Genomic DNA, 8858 nt, shown 5'->3' with positions numbered 1-8858 from the left:
AAACGCCCATAATGGCCACTATTTGGGCGTTAAACGCCATAATGGATACGATTCTGGGCGTTTAACGCCAGAAAGGTAGGGGACAGAGATTTTGTTTTCCACTTCAAATTTTTTCAAAGTTTCTTATTTTGATCCATCATTTTCTGCATAAAGACATTACAAACTTTCATCATTCGCCTTTGAATTTCAAAAATTAAACAATTATCTAAATCATTCTTCAAATCTCTTTCAAATCCTTTCCAAATCTTCTTCAAAAAAATCAAATATCTTCTCAAATTCTTTCCATATCTTCTCAAATCTCCTTCAAAATTTTCGAAATCTCTCCCCCTCCCTTATAAATACACATTCGGCCATCCCCCTCTCCCCACCATTCGAATTTGCTTTCCTCCTCTCTCTCCTCTTTCCATTCTTTTGCTTGAGGGCAAGCAAACCTCTATGTTTGGTGTGCTTTTCCGTGATCACTAAGCCAAGATTTATCAAGATCATGGCTCCTAAGGGAAAACAAACCAATTCAAAAGGCAAGAAAGAGAATAATCCAAAGAATCTTTGGAATCAAGAGAAGTTCTTAACCAAAGAACATGCAGACCATTACCACAAAATAATGGGTCTGAGGTCAGTGATCCCGGAAGTCAGATTTGATCTTAAAGAAGATGAATATTCGGAGATCCAAGAGCAAATTCAAAACAGAGGATGGGAAATTCTAACCAACCCTGAGACAAGGGTTGGAAGAAACATGGTTTAGGAATTCTACTCAAATCTGTGGCTGACAGATAAGCAGAGAATGACTGGAACTACTTTTCATACTTACAGAACCATGGTCAAAGGGAGAATTATTTACTTCCATCTGGACAAAATAAGAGAGGTCTTCAAATTGCCTCAACTACAAGATGATCCTGAATCCTTTAATAGGAGAATGGTGAGAGTAGATAAGGGGTTGGATCAAGTTCTAGAGGACATATGCCTCCCTGGAACCAAGTGGACAACCAATTCAAAAGGTGTCCCAAACCAACTCAAGAGGGGAGATCTCAAACCAATTGCAAGAGGTTGGCTAGACTTCATTGGACGTTCTATATTGCCCATTAGCAACCGTTCTGAGGTCACGGTCAAGAGAGCAGTGATGGTTCATTGCATTATGCTGGGAAAAGAAGTGGAGATTCATCATCTGATTGCTTGTGCGATTTACACAATTGCAAACAAGAACTCCACTGAAGCCAAACTGGCTTACCCAAGCTTAATCTCTTTGCTTTGTAAAGATGCTAGGGTGAGGATGGGAGTAGATGAATTCATCCCAATTGAACATCCAATCACCAAGAAGTCAATGGAATGACAAATGCAAGATAACTCTATCAAAAGGAGGGCGCAGGAATTCCTCCCTGACCTTCTTGAAATTGACTACTGGGCTAGCCTAGAAGCATCTGTTGCCAAGTTGCAAGAAACTATGGAACAAATTAAGGAAGAATAGCAGAATCAAAACTGCATGCTCTGCAAATTGCTGAAGGATCAAGAGAAGCAGGGGCGTGAGCTACAGGAGCTGAAGCGCCAGAAGCTCTCCCTTGAAGGGTCAAATACCCCACAAGTCGAGGGAGCATCCACTTCTCAAAATCAAGGTTGTTGAGTCCTAACTCTGTGATAACCTCTATCATTAGGAGTCTATTTTAGAGTCATTTAAATTTTTGTTTTCTATTACTATTAGTCTTATCTTATATTTATTTTTTAGTCTTGTTCTTAATTCATGATTAACAAAATTTAAGGTTCATGTCTTAAAGCTATGAATGTCCTATGAATCCATCACCTCTCTTAAATGAAAAATGCTTTAATCACAAAAGAACAAGAAGTACAGGATTTCGAATTCATCTCTGAAACTAGTTGAATTAGTTTGATGTGGTGACAATACTTTTTGTTTTCTGAATGAATGCTTGAACAGTGCATATATCTTTTGAATTTGTTGATTAAAGAATGTTAAACTTGTTGGCTCTTGAAAGAATGATAGAAAAGGAGAAATGTTATTGAGGATCTGAAAAATCATCAGATTGATTCTTTAGGCAAGAAAAAGCAGTGAATTCAAAAAAGAAAAGCAAGCAAAAAAAGCCAATAGCCCTTTTAAACAAAAAGGCAAGGGTAAAAATAAAAAGTGATCCAAGGCAAAAAGAGCGTGCTTAGGAACCCTGGACACCTCTAATTGGGGACTCTAGCAAAGCTGAGTCACAATCTGAAAAGGTTTACCCAGTTATATGTCTGTGGCATGTATGTATCCGGTGGTAATACTGGAAGACAGAGTGCTTTGGGCCACAGCCAAGACTCATAAAGTAGCTGTGTTCAAGAATCATCATACTTAACTAGGAGAATCAATAATACTATCTGAATTCTGAGTTCCTATAGATGCCAATCATTCTAAACTGCAAAGAATAAAGTGAGATGCCAAAACTGTTCAGAGGCAAAAAGTTACTAGTCCCGCTCATCTAATTGGAGCTAAGTTTCATTGATATTTTGGAGTCTATAGTATGTTCTCTTCTTTTTATCCTATTTGATTTTCAGTTGCTTGGGGACAAGCAACAATTTAAGTTTGGTATTGTGATGAGCGGATAATTTATACGCTTTTTGGCACTGTTTTTAGTATGTTTTTAATACATTTTAGTTAGTTTTTAGTATGTTTTTATGAGTTTTTATTTAAAATTCACTTCTCTGGGCTTTACTATGAGTTTGTGTGTTTTTCTATGATTTTAGGTAATTTTTGGCTGAAATTGAGTGACCTGAGCAAAAATCTGATTCAAAAGCTGAAAAAGGACTGCAGATGCTGTTGGATTTTGACCTCCCTACACTCGAAGTGGATTTTCTAGAGCTACAGAAGCCCAATTGGCGTGCTCCCAATTGGGGGTGAGGAGCTCTGCTGTGTCTTGATGGATTAATGCAAATACTACTGTTTTTTCATTCAAACACGCTTGTTTCCATTCTAAGATATCACTTGCTCCTCAACTTGATGAATGTGATGATCCGTGACACTCATCATCATTCTCACCTATGAACGTGTGCCTGACAACCACCTCCATTCTACTTTAGATTGAGTGGATATATCTTGGATTCTTTAGCCAGAATCTTCGTGGTATAAGCTAGAATATATTGGCGGACATTTTTGAGGATCCGGAAGGTCTAAACCTTGTTTGTGGTATTCTGAGTAGGATTCAGGGATTGAATGACTGTGATGAGCTTCAAACTCACGATTGTGGGGCGTTAGTGACAGACATAAAAGAATCACTGGATTCTATTCCGACATGATCGAGAATCGACAGATGAATAGCCATGCTGTGACAGAGAGCATTGAACATTTTCACTGAGAGGATGGGAGGTAGCCATTGACAACAGTGAAACCCTACATACAGCTTGCCATGGAAGGAACCTTGCGTGCATGAAGAAGAAGACAGTAGGAAAGTAGAGAATCAGAAGATAGAGCATCTCCAAAACCTCAACCTGTTCTCCATTACTGCAAAACAAGTATTTATTTCATGTTCTTCTACTTTTCACAATTAAACCTGAGAATTATTGATATCCTGACTAAGAGTTAGAAGATAACCATAGCTTGCTTCAAGCCGAAAATCTCTGTGGGATCGACCCTTACTCACGTAAGGTATTACTTGGACGACCTAGTGCATTTGCTGGTTAGTTGTGCGGAATTGCAAAAGTGTGATTGCAATTTCGTGCACCACTTGTCTTACTGACTTGTCTGCCAATTGTAATGAGAATAAGGCAGGATGTACCTCAATGATCCCCAGCTTCTCCATTACAGAGAGTGGCATAAGATTTATGCCTGACCCCAGGTCACACAGAGCTTTTTCAAAGGTCATGGTGCCTATGGTACAGGGTATTAAGAATTTCCCAGGATCTTGTTTCTTTTGAGGTAGAGTTTGCTGAACCCATGTATCAAGTTCACTAATGAGCAAGGGAGGTTCACCTTCCCAAGTCTCATTACCAAATAACTTGCATTCAGCTTCATGATGGCTCCTAGATATTGAGCAACTTGCTCTCCAGTTACATCTTCATCCTCTTCAGAGGAAGAATAATCTTCAGAGCTCATAAATGGCAGAAGGAGATTTAATGGAGTCTCTATGGTCTCCATATGAGCCTCAGATTCCTTTAGGTCTTCAATAGGGAACTCCTTCTTGTTTGAGAGATGTCCCAGGAGGTCTTCCTCACTAGGATTTTTGTCCTTCTCCTCCCTTGTGCATTCGGCCATATTGATTACCTCAATGGCCTTGCACTCTCCTTTTGGATTCTCTTCTGTATTGCTTGGGAGAATACTGGGAGGAGTTTCAATGACTTTCTTACTCAGCTGGCCCACTTGTGCCTCCAAATTTCTGATGGAGGACCTTGTTTCACTCATGAAACTTAAAGTGGCCTTAGACAGATCAGAGACTAAATTTGCTAAATTAGAGGGGCACTGCTCAGAATTCTCTGTCTGTTGCTGAGAAGATGATGGAAAAGGCTTGTTATTGCTGAGCCTGTTTCTTCCACCGATATTAAACCCTTGTTGAGGCTTTTGTTGATCCTTCCATGAGAAATTTGGATGATTTCTCCATGATGAATTATAGGTGTTTCCATAAGGTTCACCCATGTAATTTACCTCTGCTATTGCAGGGTTCTCAGGATCATAAGCTTCTTCAGAAGCTGCCTCTTTAGTACTGTTGGATGCATTTTGTCATCCATTCAGACTTTGAGAAATCATGTTAACTTGCTGAGTCAACACTTTGTTCTGAGCCAATATGGCATTCAGAGCATCAATTTCAAGAATTCCCTTCCTCTGAGGCATCCCATTATTCACGGAATTCCTCTCAGAAGTGTACAAGAATTGGTTATTTGCAACCATGTCAATAAGTTCTTGAGCTTCTGCAGGCATTTTCTTTAAGTGAATGGATCCACCTGCAGAATGGTCCAATGACATCTTGGAAAACTCAGATGGACCATAATAGAATATATCTAATATGGTCCATTCTGAAAACATGTCAGAAGGACACTTTTTGGTCATCTGCTTGTATCTTTCCCAAGCTTCATAGAGGGATTCACCATCTTTTTGCTTGAAGGTCTGAACATCCACTCTAAGCTTGCTCAGCTTTTGAGGAGGAAAGGATTTATCCAAGAAGGCCGTGACCAGCTTATCCCAAGAGTCCAGGCTATCTTTAGGTTGTGAGTCCAACCATGTTCTAGCTCTGTCTCTTACAGCAAAAGGGAAAAGCATGAGCCTGTAGACTTCAGGATCTACTCCATTCATCTTTACAGTCTCACAAATCTGCAAGAACTCAGTTAAAAACTGGTAAGGATCTTCAGATGGAAGTCCATGAAACTTGCAGTTCTGTTGCATTAGAGCAACTACTTGAGGTTTCAGCTCAAAATTATTTGCTCCAATGGCCGTAATGGAGATGCATCTTCCATCAAATTTGGACGTTGGTTTAGTGAAATCACCTAGCATTCTCCTTGCATTATTGTTGTTGGGTTTGGCTGCCATCTCCTTTTCTTGTTCGAAAGTTTCAGAAAGGTTGTCTCTGGATTATTTTAATTTAGCTTCTCTTAATTTTCTCTTCAGAGTCCTTTCAGGTTCAAGATCAGCTTCAACAGGAATGCCTTTTTCCTTGTTCCTGCTCATAAAGGGAAGAAGAGAACAAGAAAAGAAAGAGGAATCCTCTATGTCACAGTATAGAGATTCCTTTATGTTAGTAGAAGAAGAAAGGGAATAGGAGTGAAAAAGAATGAATAGGTAGGGGAAATGATTTGTGATGAAGAGAGGTGAAGAGAAGTGTTAGTAAATAATTAAATAAATAGAAGAAGGGGAGAGGGAGAAAATTTCGAAAATAAATTTAAAAAAATAGTTAGTGATTTTCGAAAATTAAAGATAAGATATAATTAAAATTAAAATTTAAAATAATTAATTAATTAAAAAAGAATTTTGAAAAAGGGATAATATATTTTCGAAAATTAGAGAGGGAAAAGTAGTTAGGTGGTTTTGAAAAAGATAAGAAACAAACAAAAAGTCAAATAGTTAGTTGAAAAAGATATTAAAGGCAAATTTGAAATGATAAGAAGATAAGAAGTTAGATAAGCTATTTTGAAATCAAAATTTTTTTTTTTGAAAACGATAAAATTTTTAAAAAGACATGATAAAAAGATAAGATAAGATAGATTTAATTTTTAAAATTAAAATTAATTACTTAACTAACAAGAAACTAAAAGATAAGGTTCTAGAATTTAAAGATTGAACCTTTCTTAACAAGAAAGTAACAAACTTCAAATTTTTGAACCAATCACATTAATTGTTAGCATAATTTTCGAAAATAAAGATAAAACTTAAGAAAAAGATTTTTGAAAAATATTTTAAAGAATTTTCGAAAATACTAAGATAAAAATGAAAAAGATTTGATTTTTGAAAAAGTTTTGAAAAGATAAGATTTTTAAAATTGAAAATTTGACTTGACTTGTAAGAAACAACTAATTTTTAAAAAATTTTGACCAAGTCAACCCAAAATTTCGAAAATTTGGAGGGAAATAAGGAAAATATATTTTTTTTATTTTTGAATTTTTAATGATGAGAGAGAAAAACATAAAAATGACTCACAACATGAAAATTATGAATCAAAACTCATGATGCATGCAAGAACACTATGAATGTCAAGATGAACACCAAGAACACTTTGAAGATCATGATGAACATCAAGAACATAATTTTGAAAAATTTTTGATGCAAAGAAAACATGCACGACACCAAACTTAGAAATCTTTAACGCATGGACTCTAACAAACGAAAAATGCATATGAAAAACAACAAACAACACAAAACAAGAAAACATCAAGATCAAGCAAGAAGACTTGTCAAGAACAACTTGAAGATCATGAAGAACACCATGAATGCATGAATTTTTGAAAAATGCAAGAAAAATTTTTAAAGCATGCAACTGACACTAAACTTAAAAGTTGACTCAATACTCAAACAAGAAACACAAAATATTTTTTATTTTTATGATTTTATGATTTTTTTTGTATTTTTATTATTATTTTTTTTCGAAAATTATATTTTAAAAAAGAACGAAAATAAAAAATTTTTTGAAAGATTTTGAAAAGAAAATAAAAAGAAAATTACCTAATCTGAGCAACAAGATGAACCGTCAGTTGTCCATACTCGAACAAATCCCGACAACGGCGCCAAAAACTTGGTGAGCGAAATTGTTACTCATGCTTAAATTGTTGTTCGAAATTGATTGTCCCTGGTGATGGCGCCAAAACCTGGTGCGTAATATCATAGTCCAAACATAACTTCACAACTTCGCACAACTAACTAGCAAGTGTGCTGGGTCGTCCAAGTAATAAACCTTACGTGAGTAAGGGTCGATCCCACAGAGATTGTTGGTATGAAGCAAGCTATGGTCATCTTGTAAATCCCAGTCAGGCGGTTTCAAATATGATTGGATTAGATATTCAAAAGATAAATAAAATAAACAAGAAATAAAGATAAAGTTACTCATGTAATTCAATGGTGGGAATTTCAGATAGGTGCATGGAGGTGCTATGTTCCTTTCGAATCTCTACTTTCTTATTACATTCATCCAAGCCTTTTTACTCCTTTTCATGGCAAGCTGTATGTAGGGCACCACCGTTGTCAATGGCTACATCCCATCCTCTCAGTGAAAATGGTCCAAATGTTCTGTCACAGCACGGCTAATCATCTGTCGGTTCTCAATCAGGTTGGAGTAGAATCCCTTGATTCTTTTGCGTCTGTCACTAACGCCCAGCCTTCAGGAGTTTGAAGCTCGTCACAGTCATTCAATCCCGGAATCCTACTCAGAATACCATAGACAAGGTTAGACTTTCCGGATTCCCATGAATGCCGCCATCAATTCTAGCTTATACCACGAAGATTCTGATTAAGGAATCCAAGAGATATGCGCCCGGTCTAAGGTAGAACGGAAGTGGTTGTCAATCACGCGCGTTCATAGGTGAGAATGATGATGAGTATCACAGATCATCACATTCATCAAGTTGAAGTGCAACGAATATCTTAGAACAGGAATAAATCGAATTGGATAGAAAATAATAGTAATTGCATTGAAACTTGAGGTACAGCAGAGCTCCACACCCTTAATCTATGGTGTGTAGAAACTCCACCATTGAAAATACATAAGTGAAAGGTCCAGGCATGGCCGAATGGCCAGCCCCCATAAAGTGATTAATAGTCTCCTTAGAGGAATAATAAAATAAAACTGAGACCAAAGATGTCTAATACAATAGTAAATTATTCTATTTATACTAGACTAGCTACTAGGGTTTACAAGAGTAAGTAATTGATGCATAAATCTACTTCCAGGGCCCACTTGGTGTATGTTTGGGCTGAGCTTGATCTATCCACGAGCTGAGGCTTCTCTTGGAGTTGAACGCCAAGTTGTAACGTGTTTTGGGCGTTCAACTCCGGTTCATGACGTGTTTCTGGCATTTGACTCCAGATAGCAACATGGAACTGGCGTTGAGCGCCAGTTTACGTCGTATAATCACGAATAAAGTATAGACTATTATATATTGCTGAAAAGCTCTGGATGTCTACTTTCCAACGCCATTAAGAGCGCGCGATTTGGAGTTCTGTAGCTCCAGAAAATCAATTTCGAGTACAGGGAGGTCATATTCCAACAGCATCAGCAGTCCTTTGTCAGCCTCCTATCAGAGTTTTGCTAAGGTCCCTCAATTTCAGCCAGAAAATACCTGAAATCACAGAAAAATACACAAACCCATAGTAAAGTCCAGAAATGTGAATTTAGCATAAAAACTAATGAAAACATCCCTAAAAGTAACTAGATTATATTAAAAACTACCTAAAAACAATGCCAAAA

At 37.0% G+C, this 8858-nt stretch overlaps 1 non-coding gene across 1 annotated transcript; it reads left to right on the top strand.

The window, feature by feature from the left end:
• The first annotated feature begins 4991 nt into the window (after positions 1-4991).
• Positions 4992-5095, top strand: LOC130978322 (small nucleolar RNA R71). Its single transcript, XR_009085972.1, has one exon. It is a non-coding gene; the product is annotated as a small nucleolar RNA R71 (small nucleolar RNA).
• Positions 5096-8858: the final 3763 nt, after the last annotated feature.

The sequence above is a fragment of the Arachis stenosperma genome, chromosome 4 (assembly GCF_014773155.1).
Source record: "Arachis stenosperma cultivar V10309 chromosome 4, arast.V10309.gnm1.PFL2, whole genome shotgun sequence".
NCBI classification, from domain to species: Eukaryota; Viridiplantae; Streptophyta; class Magnoliopsida; order Fabales; family Fabaceae; genus Arachis; species Arachis stenosperma.
Note: the sequence above shows the minus strand (reverse complement) of the source record. Positions and strands in the feature narration are given on the sequence as shown.